The sequence below is a fragment of the Crinia signifera genome, chromosome 2, assembly GCF_055691185.1.
Source record: "Crinia signifera chromosome 2, ASM5569118v1, whole genome shotgun sequence".
Classification (NCBI taxonomy): domain Eukaryota; kingdom Metazoa; phylum Chordata; class Amphibia; order Anura; family Myobatrachidae; genus Crinia; species Crinia signifera.
In genome coordinates this window covers 102,854,187-102,873,261 of record NC_139218.1, presented here as the reverse complement: position 1 = coordinate 102,873,261, position 19,075 = coordinate 102,854,187, and the positions used below count along the sequence as shown (strand labels likewise).

Here is a 19,075-nt window from a genome sequence, read left to right as displayed (position 1 = left end):
CATAACGTATAGTGAAAACTGGAAACAACACCTCTGAATGAGCTCTCTCCTACCACTTTTTCTATTTCAAAAAGTGGCACAGTCATCAAAAGCAAGCAACATCCATAAGAAACAGAGTTGCCAACTGCCTTCATGCTGAGAAGAGAACCCTTTAACTCATCATTGTGGTTGGTGAGTTTGGACACTTTCAAGCACATTTCTCCCATCATTGCCTATAGAAATGATCCCTGAAAGTATAGTCTTAATTCCCATTTGTTGATGGTTTAGCTAGACCATAAGAATCAGTATTTAAAGTAATGGAGACATTTTTGTACCATTTTTGAAAGTGGGTAATCGTATTGTTACCCAATTTTCACAATCATAACCTGCTCCACAAATTGAATGATTAAAGTATACAAACTATAAATGGTTTGTTGTAAGTCTAGAGACATTTTAAAATAGAATTATTTAGCAGATTATAATATTGGCATACATAAAGATGTTAGTCTTAAATATCAAACAGAATACTTAGCACTTAAAATAATGCACTAATATTACTATCGAAAATCTATTGGTAATTTCATCATTTCCCACATTGCATTCAAAAATAAATCAGTGGCTTGCAACTGTAAGCAATTCAGCTGTTACTATTTTGCTAATACCCATTTTAAAACAAATATGCTGCAAACAAAATTGTTTTAAATGCATCAGTCCTCATAAAAATAAATCACTTGTACAAGATTAAAAGTCAAACGCAAATACTCATTCAAAAACATTTTTCTCCACTAATCAACGTTCAAATTCAGAAACGTAAAGATATGTAGACCCATATTTACTCAAACACACAACTACAGCACAAAATTGCCATAACGTATAGTGAAAACTGGAAACAACCACTTTGAATGAGCTCTTTCCTACCACTTTTTCTATTTCAAAAAGTGGCACAGTCATCAAAAGCAAGCAACATCCATAAGAAACAGAGTTGCCAACTGCCTTCATGCTAAGAAGAGAGCCCTTTAACTCATCATTGTGGTTGGTGAGTTTGGACACTTTCAAACACATTTCTCCCATCATTGCCTATAGAAATGATCCCTGAAAGTATAGTCTTAATTCCCATTTGTTGATGGTTTAGCTAGACCATAAGAATCAGTATTTAAAGTAATGGAGACATTTTTGTACCATTTTTGAAAGTGGGTAATCGTATTGTTACCCAATTTTCACAAACATAACCTGCTCCACAAATTGAATGATTAAAGTATACAAACTATAAATGGTTTGTTGTAAGTCTAGAGACATTTTAAAATAGAATTATTTAGCAGATTATAATATTGGCATACACTAAGATGTTGGTCTTAAATATCAAACAGAATACTTAGCAATTAAAATAATGCACTAATATTACTATCGAAAATCTATTGGTAATTTTATCATTTCCCAAAATGCATTCAAAATTAAATCAGTGGCTTGCAACTGTAAGCAATTCAGCTTTTACTATTTTGCTAATACCCATTTTAAAACAAATACGCTGCAAACAAAATTGTTTTAAATGCATCAGTCCTCATAAAAATAAATCACTTGTACAAGATTAAAAGTCAAATGCAAATACACAATCAAAAACATTTTTCTCTACTAATCAACGTTCAAATTCAGAAACGTAAAGATATGTAGACCCATATTTACTCAAACACACACAACTACAGCACAAAATTGCCATAAGGTATAGTGAAAACTGGGAACAACCACTCTGAATGAGCTCTCTCCTACCACTTTTTCTATTTCAAAAAGTGGCACAGTCATCAAAAGCAAGCAACATCCATAAGAAACAGAGTTGCCAACTGCCTTCATGCTGAGAAGAGAACCCTTTAACTCATCATTGTGGTTGGTGAGTTTGGACACTTTCAAGCACATTTCTCTCATCATTGCCTATAGAAATGATCCCTGAAAGTATAGTCTTAATTCCCATTTGTTGATGGTTTAGCTAGACCATAAGAATCAGTATTTGAAGTAATGGAGACATTTTTGTACCATTTTTGAAAGTGGGTAATCGTATTGTTACCCAATTTTCACAAACATAACCTGCTCCACAAATTGAATGATTAAAGTATACAAACTATAAATGGTTTGTTGTAAGTCTGGAGACATTTTAAAATAGAATTATTTAGCAGATTATAATATTGGCATACATAAAGATGTTGGTCTTAAATATCAAACAGAATACTTAGCAATTAAAATAATGCACTAATATTACTATCGAAAATCTATTGGTAATTTCATCATTTCCCACATTGCATTCAAAAATAAATCAGTGGCTTGCAACTGTAAGCAATTCAGCTGTTACTATTTTGCTAATACCCATTTTAAAACAAATATGCTACAAAAAAAATTGTTTTAAATGCATCAGTCCTCATAAAAATAAATCACTTGTACAAGATTAAAAGACAAATTCAAAAACATTTTTCTCTACTAATCAACGTTCAAATTCAGAAACGTAAAGATATGTAGACCCATATTTACTCAAACACACACAACTACAGCACAAAATTGCCATAACGTATAATGAAAACTGGAAACAACCACTCTGAATGAGCTCTCTCCTACCACTTTTTCTATTTCAAAAAGTGGCACAGTCATCAAAAGCAAGCAACATCCATAAGAAACAGAGTTGCCAACTGCCTTCATGCTGAGAAGAGAGCCCTTTAACTCATCATTGTGGTTGGTGAGTTTGGACACTTTAAAGCACATTTCTCCCATCATTGCCTATAGAAATGATCCCTGAAAGTATAGTCTTAATTCCCATTTGTTGATGGTTTAGCTAGACCATAAGAATCAGTATTTAAAGTAATGGAGACATTTTTGTACCATTTTTGAAAGTGGGTAATCGTATTGTTACCCAATTTTCACAAACATAACCTGCTCCACAAATTGAATGATTAAAGTATACAAATTATAAATGGTTTGTTGTAAGTCTAGAGACATTTTAAAATAGAATTATTTAGCAGATTATAATATTGGCATACATAAAGATGTTGGTCTTAAATATCAAACAGAATACTTAGCAATTAAAATAATGCACTAATATTACTATCGAAAATCTATTGGTAATTTCATCATTTCCCACATTGCATTTAAAAATAAATCAGTGGCTTGCAACTGTAAGCAATTCAGCTGTTACTATTTTGCTAATACCCATTTTAAAACAAATATGGTGCAAACATAATTGTTTTAAATGCATCAGTCCTCATAAAAATAAATCACTTGTACAAGATTAAAAGTCAAACGCAAATACTCATTCAAAAACATTTTTCTCTTCTAATCAACGTTCAAATTTAGAAACGTAAATCCATATTTACTCAAACACACACAACTACAGCACAAAATTGCCATAACGTATAGTGAAAACAACCACTCTGAATGAGCTCTCTCCTACCACTTTTTCTATTTCAAAAAGTGGCACAGTCATCAAAAGCAAGCAACATCCATAATAAACAGAGTTGCCAACTGCCTTCATGCTGAGAAGAGAACCCTTTAACTCATCATTGTGGTTGGTGAGTTTGGACACTTTCAAGCACATTTCTCCCATCATTGCCTATAGAAATGATCCCTGAAAGTATAGTCTTAATTCCCATTTGTTGATGGTTTAGCTAGACCATAAGAATCAGTATTTAAAGTAATGGAGACATTTTTGTACCATTTTAGAAAGTGGGTAATCGTATTGTTACCCAATTTTCACAATCATAACCTGCTCCACAAATTGAATGATTAAAGTATACAAACTATAAATGGTTTGTTGTAAGTCTAGAGACATTTTAAAATAGAATTATTTAGCAGATTATAATATTGGCATACATAAAGATGTTGGTCTTAAATATCAAACAGAATACTTAGCAATTAAAATAATGCACTAATATTACTATCAAAAATCTATTGGTAATTTCATCATTTCCCACATTGCATTCAAAAAGAAATCAGTGGCTTGCAACTGTAAGCAATTCAGCTGTTACTATTTTGCTAATACCCATTTTAAAACAAATACGCTGCAAACAAAATTGTTTTAAATGCATCAGTCCTCATAAAAATAAATCACTTGTACAAGATTAAAAGACAAATTCAAAAACATTTTTCTCTACTAATCAACGTTCAAATTCAGAAACGTAAAGATATGTAGACCCATATTTACTCAAACACACACAACTACAGCACAAAATTGCCATAACGTATTATGAAAACTGGAAACAACCACTCTGAATGAGCTCTCTCCTACCACTTTTTCTATTTCAAAAAGTGGCACAGTCATCAAAAGCAAGCAACATCCATAAGAAACAGAGTTGCCAACTGCCTTCATGCTGAGAAGAGAGCCCTCTAACTCATCATTGTGGTTGGTGAGTTTGGACACTTTAAAGCACATTTCTCCCATCATTGCCTATAGAAATGATCCCTGAAAGTATAGTCTTAATTCCCATTTGTTATTGGTTTAGCTAGACCATAAGAATCAGTATTTAAAGTAATGGAGACATTTTTGTACCATTTTTGAAAGTGGGTAATCGTATTGTTACCCAATTTTCACAAACATAACCTGCTCCACAAATTGAATGATTAAAGTATACAAATTATAAATGGTTTGTTGTAAGTCTAGAGACATTTTAAAATAGAATTATTTAGCAGATTATAATATTGGCATACATAAAGATGTTGGTCTTAAATATCAAACAGAATACTTAGCAATTAAAATAATGCACTAATATTACTATCGAAAATCTATTGGTAATTTCATCATTTCCCACATTGCATTTAAAAATAAATCAGTGGCTTGCAACTGTAAGCAATTCAGCTGTTACTATTTTGCTAATACCCATTTTAAAACAAATATGGTGCAAACATAATTGTTTTAAATGCATCAGTCCTCATAAAAATAAATCACTTGTACAAGATTAAAAGTCAAATGCAAATACTCAATCTAAAACATTTTTCTCTACTAATCAACGTTCAAATTCAGAAACGTAAAGATATGTAGACCCATATTTACTCAAACACACACAACTACAGCACAAAATTGCCATAACGTATATTGAAAACTGGAAACAACCACTCTGAATGAGCTCTCTCCTACCACTTTTTCTATTTCAAAAAGTGGCACAGTCATCAAAAGCAAGCAACATCCATAAGAAACAGAGTTGCCAACTGCCTTCATGCTGAGAAGAGAACCCTTTAACTCATCATTGTGGTTGGTGAGTTTGGACACTTTCAAGCACATTTCTCCCGTCATTGCCTATAGAAATGATCCCTTGAAAGTATAGTCTTAATTCCCATTTGTTGATGGTTTAGCTAGACCATAAGAATCAGTATTTAAAGTAATGGAGACATTTTTGTACCATTTTTGAAAGTGGGTAATCGTATTGTTACCCAATTTTCACAATCATAACCTGCTCCACAAATTGAATTAATAAAGTATACAAACTATAAATGGTTTGTTGTAAGTCTAGAGACATTTTAAAATAGAATTATTTAGCAGATTATAATATTGGCATACATAAAGATGTTAGTCTTAAATATCAAACAGAATACTTAGCAATTAAAATAATGCACTAATATTACTATCGAAAATCTATTGGTAATTTCATCATTTCCCACATTGCATTAAAAAATAAATCAGCGGCTTGCAACTGTAAGCAATTCAGCTGTTACTATTTTGCTAATACCCATTTTAAAACAAATATGCTACAAAAAAATTGTTTTAAATGCATCAGTCCTCATAAAAATAAATCACTTGTACAAAATTAAAAGTCAAACGCAAATACTCAGTCAAAAACATTTTTCTCTACTAATCAACGTTCAAATTCAGAAACGTAAAGATATGTAGACCCATATTTACTCAAACACACACAACTACAGCACAAAATTGCCATAACGTATAATGAAAACTGGAAACAACCACTCTGAATGAGCTCTCTCCTACCACTTTTTCTATTTCAAAAAGTGGCACAGTCATCAAAAGCAAGTAACATCCATAAGAAACAGAGTTGCCAACTGCCTTCATGCTGAGAAGAGAGCCCTTTAACTCATCATTGTGGTTGGTGCGTTTGGACACTTTCAAGCACATTTCTCCCATCATTGCTTATAGAAATGATCCCTGAAAGTATAGTCTTAATTCCCATTTGTTGATGGTTTAGCTAGACCATAAGAATCAGTATTTAAAGTAATGGAGACATTTTTGTACCATTTTTAAAAGTGGGTAATCGTATTGTTACCCAATTTTCACAATCATAACCTGCTCCACAAATTGAATGATTAAAGTATACAAACTATAAATGGTTTGTTGTAAGTCTAGAGACATTTTAAAATAGAATTATTTAGCAGATTATAATATTGGCATACACTAAGATGTTGGTCTTAAATATCAAACAGAATACTTAGCAATTAAAATAATGCACTAATATTACTATCGAAAATCTATTGGTAATATTATCATTTCCCAAATTACATTCAAAAATAAATCAGTGGCTTGCAACTGTAAGCAATTCAGCTGTTACTATTTTGCTAATACCCATTTTAAAACAAATATGCTGCAAACAAAATTGTTTTAAATGCATCAGTCCTCATAAAAATAAATCACTTGTACAAGATTAAAAGTCAAACGCAAATACTCATTCAAAAACATTTTTCTCTACTAATCAACATTCAAATTCAGAAACGTAAAGATATGTAGACCGATATTTACACAAACACACACAACTACAGCACAAAATTGCCATAACGTATAGTGAAAACTGGAAACAACCACTCTGAATGAGCTCTCTCCTACCACTTTTTCTATTTCAAAAAGTGGCACAGTCATCAAAAGCAAGCAACATCCATAAGAAACAGAGTTGCCAACTGCCTTCATGCTGAGAAGAGAGCCCTCTAACTCATCATTGTGGTTGGTGAGTTTGGACACTTTCAAGCACATTTCTCCCATCATTGCCTATAGAAATGATCCCTGAAAGTATAGTCTTAATTCCCATTTGTTGATGGTTTAGCTAGACCATAAGAATCAGTATTTAAAGTAATGGAGACATTTTTGTACCATTTTTGAAAGTGGGTAATCGTATTGTTACCCAATTTTCACAATCATAACCTGCTCCACAAATTGAATGATTAAAGTATACAAACTATAAATGGTTTGTTGTAAGTCTGGAGACATTTTAAAATAGAATTATTTAGCAGATTATAATATTGGCATACATAAAGATGTTGGTCTTAAATATCAAACAGAATACTTAGCAATTAAAATAATGCACTAATATTACTATCGAAAATCTATTGGTAATTTCATCATTTCCCACATTGCATTCAAAAATAAATCTGTGGCTTGCAAATGTAAGCAATTCAGCTGTTACTATTTTGCTAATACCCATTTTAAAACAAATATGCTACAAAAAAAATTGTTTTAAATGCATCAGTCCTCATAAAAATAAATCACTTGTACAAGATTAAAAGTCAAACGCAAATACTCATTCAAAAACATTTTTCTCTACTAATCAACGTTCAAATTCAGAAACGTAAAGATATGTAGACCCATATTTACTCAAACACACACAACTACAGCACAAAATTGCCATAACGTATAATGAAAACTGGAAACAACCACTCTGAATGAGCTCTCTCCTACCACTTTTTCTATTTCAAAAAGTGGCACAGTCATCAAAAGCAAACAACATCCATAAGAAACAGAGTTGCCAACTGCCTTCATGCTGAGAAGAGAGCCCTTTAACTCATCATTGTGGTTGGTGAGTTTGGACACTTTCAAGCACATTTCTCCCATCATTGCCTATAGAAATGATCCCTGAAAGTATAGTCTTAATTCCCATTAGTTGATGGTTTAGCTAGACCATAAGAATCAGTATTTAAAGTAATGGAGACATTTTTATACCATTTTTGAAAGTGGGTAATCGTATTGTTACCCAATTTTCACAAACATAACCTGCTCCACAAATTGAATGATTAAAGTATACAAACTATAAATGGTTTGTTGTAAGTCTAGAGACATTTTAAAATAGAATTATTTAGCAGATTATAATATTGGCATACACTAAAATGTTGGTCTTAAATATCAAACAGAATACTTAGCAATTAAAATAATGCACTAATATTACTATCGAAAATCTATTGGTAATTTTATCATTTCCCAAAATGCATTCAAAAATAAATCAGTGGCTTGCAACTGTAAGCAATTCAGCTTTTACTATTTTGCTAATACCCATTTTAAAACAAATACGCTGCAAACAAAATTGTTTTAAATGCATCAGTCCTCATAAAAATAAATCACTTGTACAAGATTAAAAGTCAAATGCAAATACTCAATCAAAAACATTTTTCTCTACTAATCAACGTTCAAATTCAGAAACGTAAAGATATGTAGACCCATATTTACTCAAACACACACAACTACAGCACAAAATTGCCATAACGTATAATGAAAACTGGAAACAACCACTCTGAATGAGCTCTCTCCTACCACTTTTTCTATTTCAAAAAGTGGCACAGTCATCAAAAGCAAGCAACATCCCTAAGAAACAGAGTTGCCAACTGCCTTCATGCTGAGAAGAGAGCCCTTTAACTCATCATTGTGGTTGGTGAGTTTGGACACTTTCAAGCACATTTCTCCCATCATTGCCTATAGAAATGATCCCTGAAAGTATAGTCTTAATTCCCATTTGTTGATGGTTTAGCTAGACCATAAGAATCAGTATTTAAAGTAATGGAGACATTTTTGTACCATTTTTGAAAGTGGGTAATCGTATTGTTACCCAATTTTCACAATCATAACCTGCTCCACAAATTGAATGATTAAAGTATACAAACTATAAATGGTTTGTTGTAAGTCTGGAGACATTTTAAAATAGAATTATTTAGCAGATTATAATATTGGCATACATAAAGATGTTGGTCTTAAATATCAAACAGAATACTTAGCAATTAAAATAATGCACTAATATTACTATCGAAAATCTATTGGTAATTTCATCATTTCCCACATTGCATTCAAAAATAAATCTGTGGCATGCAACTGTAAGCAATTCAGCAGTTACTATTTTGCTAATACCCATTTTAAAACAAATATGCTACAAAAAAAATTGTTTTAAATGCATCAGTCCTCATAAAAATAAATCACTTGTACAAGATTAAAAGTCAAACGCAAATACTCATTCAAAAACATTTTTCTCTACTAATCAACGTTCAAATTCAGAAACGTAAAGATATGTAGACCCATATTTACTCAAACACACACAACTACAGCACAAAATTGCCATAACGTATAATGAAAACTGGAAACAACCACTCTGAATGTGCTCTCTCCTACCACTTTTTCTATTTCAAAAAGTGGCACAGTCATCAAAAGCAAGCAACATCCATAAGAAACAGAGTTGCCAACTGCCTTCATGCTGAGAAGAGAGCCCTTTAACTCATCATTGTTTTTGGTGAGTTTGGACACTTTCAAGCACATTTCTCCCATCATTGCCTATAGAAATGATCCCTGAAAGTATATTTGTTGATGGTTTAGCTAGACCATAAGAATCAGTATTTAAAGTAATGGAGACATTTTTGTACCATTTTTGAAAGTGGGTAATCGTATTGTTACCCAATTTTCACAATCATAACCTGCTCCACAAATTGAATGATTAAAGTATACAAACTATAAATGGTTTGTTGTAAGTCTAGAGACATTTTAAAATAGAATTATTTAGCAGATTATAATATTGGCATACATAAAGATGTTGGTCTTAAATATCAAACAGAATACTTAGCAATTAAAATAATGCACTAATATTACTATCGAAAATCTATTGGTAATTTTATCATTTCCCAAATTGCATTCAAAAAGAAATCAGTGGCTTGCAACTGTAAGCAATTCAGCTGTTACTATTTTGCTAATACCCATTTTAAAACAAATACGCTGCAAACAAAATTGTTTTAAATGCATCAGTCCTCATAAAAATAAATCACTTGTACAAGATTAAAAGTCAAACGCAAATACTCAGTCAAAAACATTTTTCTCTACTAATCAACGTTCAAATTCAGAAACGTAAAGATATGTAGACCCATATTTACTCAAACACACACAACTACAGCACAAAATTGCCATAACGTATAATGAAAACTGGAAACAACCACTCTGAATGAGCTCTCTCCTACCACTTTTTCTATTTCAAAAAGTGGCACAGTCATCAAAAGCAAGTAACATCCATAAGAAACAGAGTTGCCAACTGCCTTCATGCTGAGAAGAGAGCCCTTTAACTCATCATTGTGGTTGGTGCGTTTGGACACTTTCAAGCACATTTCTCCCATCATTGCTTATAGAAATGATCCCTGAAAGTATAGTCTTAATTCCCATTTGTTGATGGTTTAGCTAGACCATAAGAATCAGTATTTAAAGTAATGGAGACATTTTTGTACCATTTTTAAAAGTGGGTAATCGTATTGTTACCCAATTTTCACAATCATAACCTGCTCCACAAATTGAATGATTAAAGTATACAAACTATAAATGGTTTGTTGTAAGTCTAGAGACATTTTAAAATAGAATTATTTAGCAGATTATAATATTGGCATACACTAAGATGTTGGTCTTAAATATCAAACAGAATACTTAGCAATTAAAATAATGCACTAATATTACTATCGAAAATCTATTGGTAATATTATCATTTCCCAAATTACATTCAAAAATAAATCAGTGGCTTGCAACTGTAAGCAATTCAGCTGTTACTATTTTGCTAATACCCATTTTAAAACAAATATGCTGCAAACAAAATTGTTTTAAATGCATCAGTCCTCATAAAAATAAATCACTTGTACAAGATTAAAAGTCAAACGCAAATACTCATTCAAAAACATTTTTCTCTACTAATCAACATTCAAATTCAGAAACGTAAAGATATGTAGACCGATATTTACACAAACACACACAACTACAGCACAAAATTGCCATAACGTATAGTGAAAACTGGAAACAACCACTCTGAATGAGCTCTCTCCTACCACTTTTTCTATTTCAAAAAGTGGCACAGTCATCAAAAGCAAGCAACATCCATAAGAAACAGAGTTGCCAACTGCCTTCATGCTGAGAAGAGAGCCCTCTAACTCATCATTGTGGTTGGTGAGTTTGGACACTTTCAAGCACATTTCTCCCATCATTGCCTATAGAAATGATCCCTGAAAGTATAGTCTTAATTCCCATTTGTTGATGGTTTAGCTAGACCATAAGAATCAGTATTTAAAGTAATGGAGACATTTTTGTACCATTTTTGAAAGTGGGTAATCGTATTGTTACCCAATTTTCACAATCATAACCTGCTCCACAAATTGAATGATTAAAGTATACAAACTATAAATGGTTTGTTGTAAGTCTGGAGACATTTTAAAATAGAATTATTTAGCAGATTATAATATTGGCATACATAAAGATGTTGGTCTTAAATATCAAACAGAATACTTAGCAATTAAAATAATGCACTAATATTACTATCGAAAATCTATTGGTAATTTCATCATTTCCCACATTGCATTCAAAAATAAATCTGTGGCTTGCAAATGTAAGCAATTCAGCTGTTACTATTTTGCTAATACCCATTTTAAAACAAATATGCTACAAAAAAAATTGTTTTAAATGCATCAGTCCTCATAAAAATAAATCACTTGTACAAGATTAAAAGTCAAACGCAAATACTCATTCAAAAACATTTTTCTCTACTAATCAACGTTCAAATTCAGAAACGTAAAGATATGTAGACCCATATTTACTCAAACACACACAACTACAGCACAAAATTGCCATAACGTATAATGAAAACTGGAAACAACCACTCTGAATGAGCTCTCTCCTACCACTTTTTCTATTTCAAAAAGTGGCACAGTCATCAAAAGCAAACAACATCCATAAGAAACAGAGTTGCCAACTGCCTTCATGCTGAGAAGAGAGCCCTTTAACTCATCATTGTGGTTGGTGAGTTTGGACACTTTCAAGCACATTTCTCCCATCATTGCCTATAGAAATGATCCCTGAAAGTATAGTCTTAATTCCCATTAGTTGATGGTTTAGCTAGACCATAAGAATCAGTATTTAAAGTAATGGAGACATTTTTATACCATTTTTGAAAGTGGGTAATCGTATTGTTACCCAATTTTCACAAACATAACCTGCTCCACAAATTGAATGATTAAAGTATACAAACTATAAATGGTTTGTTGTAAGTCTAGAGACATTTTAAAATAGAATTATTTAGCAGATTATAATATTGGCATACACTAAAATGTTGGTCTTAAATATCAAACAGAATACTTAGCAATTAAAATAATGCACTAATATTACTATCGAAAATCTATTGGTAATTTTATCATTTCCCAAAATGCATTCAAAAATAAATCAGTGGCTTGCAACTGTAAGCAATTCAGCTTTTACTATTTTGCTAATACCCATTTTAAAACAAATACGCTGCAAACAAAATTGTTTTAAATGCATCAGTCCTCATAAAAATAAATCACTTGTACAAGATTAAAAGTCAAATGCAAATACTCAATCAAAAACATTTTTCTCTACTAATCAACGTTCAAATTCAGAAACGTAAAGATATGTAGACCCATATTTACTCAAACACACACAACTACAGCACAAAATTGCCATAACGTATAATGAAAACTGGAAACAACCACTCTGAATGAGCTCTCTCCTACCACTTTTTCTATTTCAAAAAGTGGCACAGTCATCAAAAGCAAGCAACATCCCTAAGAAACAGAGTTGCCAACTGCCTTCATGCTGAGAAGAGAGCCCTTTAACTCATCATTGTGGTTGGTGAGTTTGGACACTTTCAAGCACATTTCTCCCATCATTGCCTATAGAAATGATCCCTGAAAGTATAGTCTTAATTCCCATTTGTTGATGGTTTAGCTAGACCATAAGAATCAGTATTTAAAGTAATGGAGACATTTTTGTACCATTTTTGAAAGTGGGTAATCGTATTGTTACCCAATTTTCACAATCATAACCTGCTCCACAAATTGAATGATTAAAGTATACAAACTATAAATGGTTTGTTGTAAGTCTGGAGACATTTTAAAATAGAATTATTTAGCAGATTATAATATTGGCATACATAAAGATGTTGGTCTTAAATATCAAACAGAATACTTAGCAATTAAAATAATGCACTAATATTACTATCGAAAATCTATTGGTAATTTCATCATTTCCCACATTGCATTCAAAAATAAATCTGTGGCATGCAACTGTAAGCAATTCAGCAGTTACTATTTTGCTAATACCCATTTTAAAACAAATATGCTACAAAAAAAATTGTTTTAAATGCATCAGTCCTCATAAAAATAAATCACTTGTACAAGATTAAAAGTCAAACGCAAATACTCATTCAAAAACATTTTTCTCTACTAATCAACGTTCAAATTCAGAAACGTAAAGATATGTAGACCCATATTTACTCAAACACACACAACTACAGCACAAAATTGCCATAACGTATAATGAAAACTGGAAACAACCACTCTGAATGTGCTCTCTCCTACCACTTTTTCTATTTCAAAAAGTGGCACAGTCATCAAAAGCAAGCAACATCCATAAGAAACAGAGTTGCCAACTGCCTTCATGCTGAGAAGAGAGCCCTTTAACTCATCATTGTTTTTGGTGAGTTTGGACACTTTCAAGCACATTTCTCCCATCATTGCCTATAGAAATGATCCCTGAAAGTATATTTGTTGATGGTTTAGCTAGACCATAAGAATCAGTATTTAAAGTAATGGAGACATTTTTGTACCATTTTTGAAAGTGGGTAATCGTATTGTTACCCAATTTTCACAATCATAACCTGCTCCACAAATTGAATGATTAAAGTATACAAACTATAAATGGTTTGTTGTAAGTCTAGAGACATTTTAAAATAGAATTATTTAGCAGATTATAATATTGGCATACATAAAGATGTTGGTCTTAAATATCAAACAGAATACTTAGCAATTAAAATAATGCACTAATATTACTATCGAAAATCTATTGGTAATTTTATCATTTCCCAAATTGCATTCAAAAAGAAATCAGTGGCTTGCAACTGTAAGCAATTCAGCTGTTACTATTTTGCTAATACCCATTTTAAAACAAATACGCTGCAAACAAAATTGTTTTAAATGCATCAGTCCTCATAAAAATAAATCACTTGTACAAGATTAAAAGTCAAACGCAAATACTCATTCAAAAACATTTTTCTCTACTAATCAACATTCAAATTCAGAAACGTAAAGATATGTAGACCGATATTTACACAAACACACACAACTACAGCACAAAATTGCCATAACGTATAGTGAAAACTGGAAACAACCACTCTGAATGAGCTCTCTCCTACCACTTTTTCTATTTCAAAAAGTGGCACAGTCATCAAAAGCAAGCAACATCCATAAGAAACAGAGTTGCCAACTGCCTTCATGCTGAGAAGAGAGCCCTCTAACTCATCATTGTGGTTGGTGAGTTTGGACACTTTCAAGCACATTTCTCCCATCATTGCCTATAGAAATGATCCCTGAAAGTATAGTCTTAATTCCCATTAGTTGATGGTTTAGCTAGACCATAAGAATCAGTATTTAAAGTAATGGAGACATTTTTATACCATTTTTGAAAGTGGGTAATCGTATTGTTACCCAATTTTCACAAACATAACCTGCTCCACAAATTGAATGATTAAAGTATACAAACTATAAATGGTTTGTTGTAAGTCTAGAGACATTTTAAAATAGAATTATTTAGCAGATTATAATATTGGCATACACTAAGATGTTGGTCTTAAATATCAAACAGAATACTTAGCAATTAAAATAATGCACTAATATTACTATCGAAAATCTATTGGTAATTTTATCATTTCCCAAAATGCATTCAAAAATAAATCAGTGGCTTGCAACTGTAAGCAATTCAGCTTTTACTATTTTGCTAATACCCATTTTAAAACAAATACGCTGCAAACATAATTGTTTTAAATGCATCAGTCCTCATAAAAATAAATCACTTGTACAAGATTAAAAGTCAAATGCAAATACTCAATCAAAAACATTTTTCTCTACTAATCAACGTTCAAATTCAGAAACGTAAAGATATGTAGACCCATATTTACTCAAACACACACAACTACAGCACAAAATTGCCATAACGTATAATGAAAACTGGAAACAACCACTCTGAATGAGCTCTCTCCTACCACTTTTTCTATTTCAAAAAGTGGCACAGTCATCAAAAGCAAGCAACATCCCTAAGAAACAGAGTTGCCAACTACCTTCATGCTGAGAAGAGAGCCCTTTAACTCATCATTGTGGTTGGTGAGTTTGGACACTTTCAAGCACATTTCTCCCATCATTGCCTATAGAAATGATCCCTGAAAGTATAGTCTTAATTCCCATTTGTTGATGGTTTAGCTAGACCATAAGAATCAGTATTTAAAGTAATGGAGACATTTTTGTACCATTTTTGAAAGTGGGTAATCGTATTGTTACCCAATTTTCACAAACATAACCTGCTCCACAAATTGAATGATTAAAGTATACAAACTATAAATGGTTTGTTGTAAGTCTAGAGACATTTTAAAATAGAATTATTTAGCAGATTATAATATTGGCATACACTAAGATGTTGGTTTTAAATATCAAACAGAATACTTAGCAATTAAAATAATGCACTAATATTACTATCGAAAATCTATTGGTAATTTTATCATTTCCCAAATTGCATTCAAAAATAAATCAGTGGCTTGCAACTGTAAGCAATTCAGCTGTTACTATTTTGCTAATACCCATTTTAAAACAAATATGCTGCAAACAAAATTGTTTTAAATGCATCAGTCCTCATAAAAATAAATCACTTGTACAAGATTAAAAGTCAAACGCAAATACTCATTCAAAAACATTTTTCTCTACTAATCAACATTCAAATTCAGAAACGTAAAGATATGTAGACCGATATTTACACAAACACACACAACTACAGCACAAAATTGCCATAACGTATAGTGAAAACTGGAAACAACCACTCTGAATGAGCTCTCTCCTACCACTTTTTCTATTTCAAAAAGTGGCACAGTCATCAAAAGCAAGCAACATCCATAAGAATTAGAGTTGCCAACTGCCTTCATGCTGAGAAGAGAGCCCTCTAACTCATCATTGTGGTTGGTGAGTTTGGACACTTTCAAGCACATTTCTCCCATCATTGCCTATAGAAATGATCCCTGAAAGTATAGTCTTAATTCCCATTTGTTGATGGTTTAGCTAGACCATAAGAATCAGTATTTAAAGTAATGGAGACATTTTTGTACCATTTTTGAAAGTGGGTAATCGTATTGTTACCCAATTTTCACAAACATAACCTGCTCCACAAATTGAATGATTAAAGTATACAAACTATAAATGGTTTGTTGTAAGTCTGGAGACATTTTAAAATAGAATTATTTAGCAGATTATAATATTGGCATACATAAAGATGTTGGTCTTAAATATCAAACAGAATACTTAGCAATTAAAATAATGCACTAATATTACTATCGAAAATCTATTGGTAATTTCATCATTTCCCACATTGCATTCAAAAATAAATCAGTGGCTTGCAACTGTAAGCAATTCAGCTGTTACTATTTTGCTAATACCCATTTTAAAACAAATATGCTACAAAAAAAATTGTTTTAAATGCATCAGTCCTCATAAAAATAAATCACTTGTACAAGATTAAAAGTCAAACGCAAATACTCAGTCAAAAACATTTTTCTCTACTAATCAACGTTCAAATTCAGAAACGTAAAGATATGTAGACCCATATTTACTCAAACACACACAACTACAGCACAAAATTGCCATAACGTATAATGAAAACTGGAAACAACCACTCTGAATGAGCTCTCTCCTACCACTTTTTCTATTTCAAAAAGTGGCACAGTCATCAAAAGCAAGCAACATCCATAAGAAACAGAGTTGCCAACTGCCTTCATGCTGAGAAGAGAGCCCTTTAACTCATCATTGTGGTTGGTGAGTTTGGACACTTTCAAGCACATTTCTCCCATCATTGCCTATAGAAATGATCCCTGAAAGTATAGTCTTAATTCCCATTTGTTGATGGTTTAGCTAGACCATAAGAATCAGTATTTAAAGTAATGGAGACATTTTTGTACCATTTTTGAAAGTGGGTAATCGTATTGTTACCCAATTTTCACAATCATAACCTGCTCCACAAATTGAATGATTAAAGTATACAAACTATAAATGGTTTGTTGTAAGTCTAGAGACATTTTAAAATAGAATTATTTAGCAGATTATAATATTGGCATACATAAAAATGTTGGTCTTAAATATCAAACAGAATACTTAGCAATTAAAATAATGCACTAATATTACTATCGAAAATCTATTGGTAAATTCATCATTTCCCACATTGCATTCAAAAATAAATCAGTGGCTTGCAACTGTAAGCAATTCAGCTGTTACTATTTTGCTAATACCCATTTTAAAACAAATACGCTGCAAACAAAATTGTTTTAAATGCATCAGTCCTCACAAAAATAAATCACTTGTACAAGATTAAAAGTCAAACGCAAATACTCATTCAAAAACATTTTTCTCTACTAATCAACGTTCAAATTCAGAAACGTAAAGATATGTAGACCCATATTTACTCAAACACACACAACTACAGCACAAAATTGCCTTAACGTATAATGAAAACTGGAAACAACCACTCTGAATGAGCTCTCTCCTACCACTTTTTCTATTTCAAAAAGTGGCACAGTCATCAAAAGCAAGCAACATCCATAAGAAACAGAGTTGCCAACTGCCTTCATGCTGAGAAGAGAGCCCTTTAACTCATCATTGTGGTTGGTGAGTTTGGACACTTTCAAGCACATTTCTCCCATCATTGCCTATAGAAATGATCCCTGAAAGTATAGTCTTAATTCCCATTTGTTGATGGTTTAGCTAGACCATAAGAATCAGTATTTAAAGTAATGGAGACATTTTTGTACCATTTTTGAAAGTGGGTAATCGTATTGTTACCCAATTTTCACAATCATAACCTGCTCCAAAAATTGAATGATTAAAGTATACAAACTATAAATGGTTTGTTGTAAGTCTGGAGACATTTTAAAATAGAATTATTTAGCAGATTATAATATTGGCATACACTAAGATGTTGGTCTTAAATATCAAACAGAATACTTAGCAATTAAAATAATGCACTAATATTACTATCGAAAATCTATTGGTAATTTTATTATTTCCCAAAATGCATTAAAAAATAAATCAGTGGCTTGCAACTGTAAGCAATTCAGCTTTTACTATTTTGCTAATACCCATTTTAAAACAAGTACGCTGCAAACAAAATTGTTTTAAATGCATCAGTCCTCATAAAAATAAATCACTTGTACAAGATTAAAAGTCAAATGCAAATACTCAATCAAAAACATTTTTCTCTACTAATCAACGTTCAAATTCAGAAACGTAAAGATATGTAGACCCATATTTACTCAAACACACACAACTACAGCACAAAATTGCCATAACGTATAATGAAAACTGGAAACAACCACTCTGAATGAGCTCTCTCCTACCACTTTTTCTATTTCAAAAAGTGGCACAGTCATCAAAAGCAAGCAACATCCATAAGAAACAGAGTTGCCAACTGCCTTCATGCTGAGAAGAGAGCCCTTTAACTCATCATTGTGGTTGGTGAGTTTGGACACTTTCAAGCACATTTCTCCCATCATTGCCTATAGAAAAGATCCCTGAAAGTATATTTGTTGATGGTTTAGCTAGACCATAAGAATCAGTATTTAAAGTAATGGAGACATTTTTGTACCATTTTTGAAAGTGGGTAATCGTATTGTTACCCAATTTTCACAATCATAACCTGCTCCACAAATTGAATGATTAAAGTATACAAACTATAAATGGTTTGTTGTAAGTCTAGAGACATTTTAAAATAGAATTATTTAGCAGATTATAATATTGGCATACATAAAGATGTTGGTCTTAAATATCAAACAGAATACTTAGCAATTAAAATAATGCACTAATATTACTATCGAAA

The 19,075-nt window shown here is 31.8% G+C and overlaps 23 non-coding genes across 23 annotated transcripts; all 23 read right to left on the bottom strand.

Annotated features, from left to right (window-relative positions):
- Nucleotides 1-27: 27 nt before the first annotated feature.
- LOC146061362 (small nucleolar RNA U3) lies at nt 28-243 on the bottom strand. The gene has a single exon (XR_014470877.1). It is a non-coding gene; the product is annotated as a small nucleolar RNA U3 (small nucleolar RNA).
- A 628-nt stretch (nt 244-871) lies between these two features.
- On the bottom strand, nt 872-1,087 carry LOC146061316 (small nucleolar RNA U3). The gene has a single exon (XR_014470837.1). It is a non-coding gene; the product is annotated as a small nucleolar RNA U3 (small nucleolar RNA).
- Nucleotides 1,088-1,717: 630 nt separating this feature from the next.
- Nucleotides 1,718-1,933, bottom strand: LOC146060968 (small nucleolar RNA U3). Its single transcript, XR_014470534.1, has one exon. It is a non-coding gene; the product is annotated as a small nucleolar RNA U3 (small nucleolar RNA).
- Nucleotides 1,934-2,551: 618 nt separating this feature from the next.
- On the bottom strand, nt 2,552-2,767 carry LOC146060964 (small nucleolar RNA U3). The gene has a single exon (XR_014470531.1). It is a non-coding gene; the product is annotated as a small nucleolar RNA U3 (small nucleolar RNA).
- Nucleotides 2,768-3,380: 613 nt separating this feature from the next.
- LOC146061131 (small nucleolar RNA U3) lies at nt 3,381-3,596 on the bottom strand. Its single transcript, XR_014470676.1, has one exon. It is a non-coding gene; the product is annotated as a small nucleolar RNA U3 (small nucleolar RNA).
- Nucleotides 3,597-4,214: 618 nt separating this feature from the next.
- Nucleotides 4,215-4,430, bottom strand: LOC146061057 (small nucleolar RNA U3). Its single transcript, XR_014470612.1, has one exon. It is a non-coding gene; the product is annotated as a small nucleolar RNA U3 (small nucleolar RNA).
- A 630-nt stretch (nt 4,431-5,060) lies between these two features.
- Nucleotides 5,061-5,277, bottom strand: LOC146061115 (small nucleolar RNA U3). The gene has a single exon (XR_014470663.1). It is a non-coding gene; the product is annotated as a small nucleolar RNA U3 (small nucleolar RNA).
- A 629-nt stretch (nt 5,278-5,906) lies between these two features.
- On the bottom strand, nt 5,907-6,122 carry LOC146061350 (small nucleolar RNA U3). The gene has a single exon (XR_014470865.1). It is a non-coding gene; the product is annotated as a small nucleolar RNA U3 (small nucleolar RNA).
- Nucleotides 6,123-6,752: 630 nt separating this feature from the next.
- On the bottom strand, nt 6,753-6,968 carry LOC146061075 (small nucleolar RNA U3). Its single transcript, XR_014470627.1, has one exon. It is a non-coding gene; the product is annotated as a small nucleolar RNA U3 (small nucleolar RNA).
- Nucleotides 6,969-7,598: 630 nt separating this feature from the next.
- Nucleotides 7,599-7,814, bottom strand: LOC146060952 (small nucleolar RNA U3). The gene has a single exon (XR_014470520.1). It is a non-coding gene; the product is annotated as a small nucleolar RNA U3 (small nucleolar RNA).
- A 630-nt stretch (nt 7,815-8,444) lies between these two features.
- Nucleotides 8,445-8,660, bottom strand: LOC146061176 (small nucleolar RNA U3). Its single transcript, XR_014470716.1, has one exon. It is a non-coding gene; the product is annotated as a small nucleolar RNA U3 (small nucleolar RNA).
- A 633-nt stretch (nt 8,661-9,293) lies between these two features.
- LOC146061414 (small nucleolar RNA U3) lies at nt 9,294-9,506 on the bottom strand. The gene has a single exon (XR_014470920.1). It is a non-coding gene; the product is annotated as a small nucleolar RNA U3 (small nucleolar RNA).
- A 617-nt stretch (nt 9,507-10,123) lies between these two features.
- Nucleotides 10,124-10,339, bottom strand: LOC146061348 (small nucleolar RNA U3). Its single transcript, XR_014470864.1, has one exon. It is a non-coding gene; the product is annotated as a small nucleolar RNA U3 (small nucleolar RNA).
- Nucleotides 10,340-10,969: 630 nt separating this feature from the next.
- Nucleotides 10,970-11,185, bottom strand: LOC146061074 (small nucleolar RNA U3). The gene has a single exon (XR_014470626.1). It is a non-coding gene; the product is annotated as a small nucleolar RNA U3 (small nucleolar RNA).
- A 630-nt stretch (nt 11,186-11,815) lies between these two features.
- On the bottom strand, nt 11,816-12,031 carry LOC146060951 (small nucleolar RNA U3). The gene has a single exon (XR_014470519.1). It is a non-coding gene; the product is annotated as a small nucleolar RNA U3 (small nucleolar RNA).
- Nucleotides 12,032-12,661: 630 nt separating this feature from the next.
- Nucleotides 12,662-12,877, bottom strand: LOC146061175 (small nucleolar RNA U3). The gene has a single exon (XR_014470715.1). It is a non-coding gene; the product is annotated as a small nucleolar RNA U3 (small nucleolar RNA).
- Nucleotides 12,878-13,510: 633 nt separating this feature from the next.
- LOC146061413 (small nucleolar RNA U3) lies at nt 13,511-13,723 on the bottom strand. Its single transcript, XR_014470919.1, has one exon. It is a non-coding gene; the product is annotated as a small nucleolar RNA U3 (small nucleolar RNA).
- A 617-nt stretch (nt 13,724-14,340) lies between these two features.
- LOC146061073 (small nucleolar RNA U3) lies at nt 14,341-14,556 on the bottom strand. The gene has a single exon (XR_014470625.1). It is a non-coding gene; the product is annotated as a small nucleolar RNA U3 (small nucleolar RNA).
- A 630-nt stretch (nt 14,557-15,186) lies between these two features.
- LOC146061150 (small nucleolar RNA U3) lies at nt 15,187-15,402 on the bottom strand. The gene has a single exon (XR_014470694.1). It is a non-coding gene; the product is annotated as a small nucleolar RNA U3 (small nucleolar RNA).
- Nucleotides 15,403-16,032: 630 nt separating this feature from the next.
- LOC146061204 (small nucleolar RNA U3) lies at nt 16,033-16,248 on the bottom strand. The gene has a single exon (XR_014470738.1). It is a non-coding gene; the product is annotated as a small nucleolar RNA U3 (small nucleolar RNA).
- A 630-nt stretch (nt 16,249-16,878) lies between these two features.
- LOC146061006 (small nucleolar RNA U3) lies at nt 16,879-17,094 on the bottom strand. The gene has a single exon (XR_014470568.1). It is a non-coding gene; the product is annotated as a small nucleolar RNA U3 (small nucleolar RNA).
- A 630-nt stretch (nt 17,095-17,724) lies between these two features.
- On the bottom strand, nt 17,725-17,940 carry LOC146061005 (small nucleolar RNA U3). Its single transcript, XR_014470567.1, has one exon. It is a non-coding gene; the product is annotated as a small nucleolar RNA U3 (small nucleolar RNA).
- A 630-nt stretch (nt 17,941-18,570) lies between these two features.
- LOC146061252 (small nucleolar RNA U3) lies at nt 18,571-18,786 on the bottom strand. The gene has a single exon (XR_014470780.1). It is a non-coding gene; the product is annotated as a small nucleolar RNA U3 (small nucleolar RNA).
- Between the last annotated feature and the right edge of the window lie 289 nt (nt 18,787-19,075).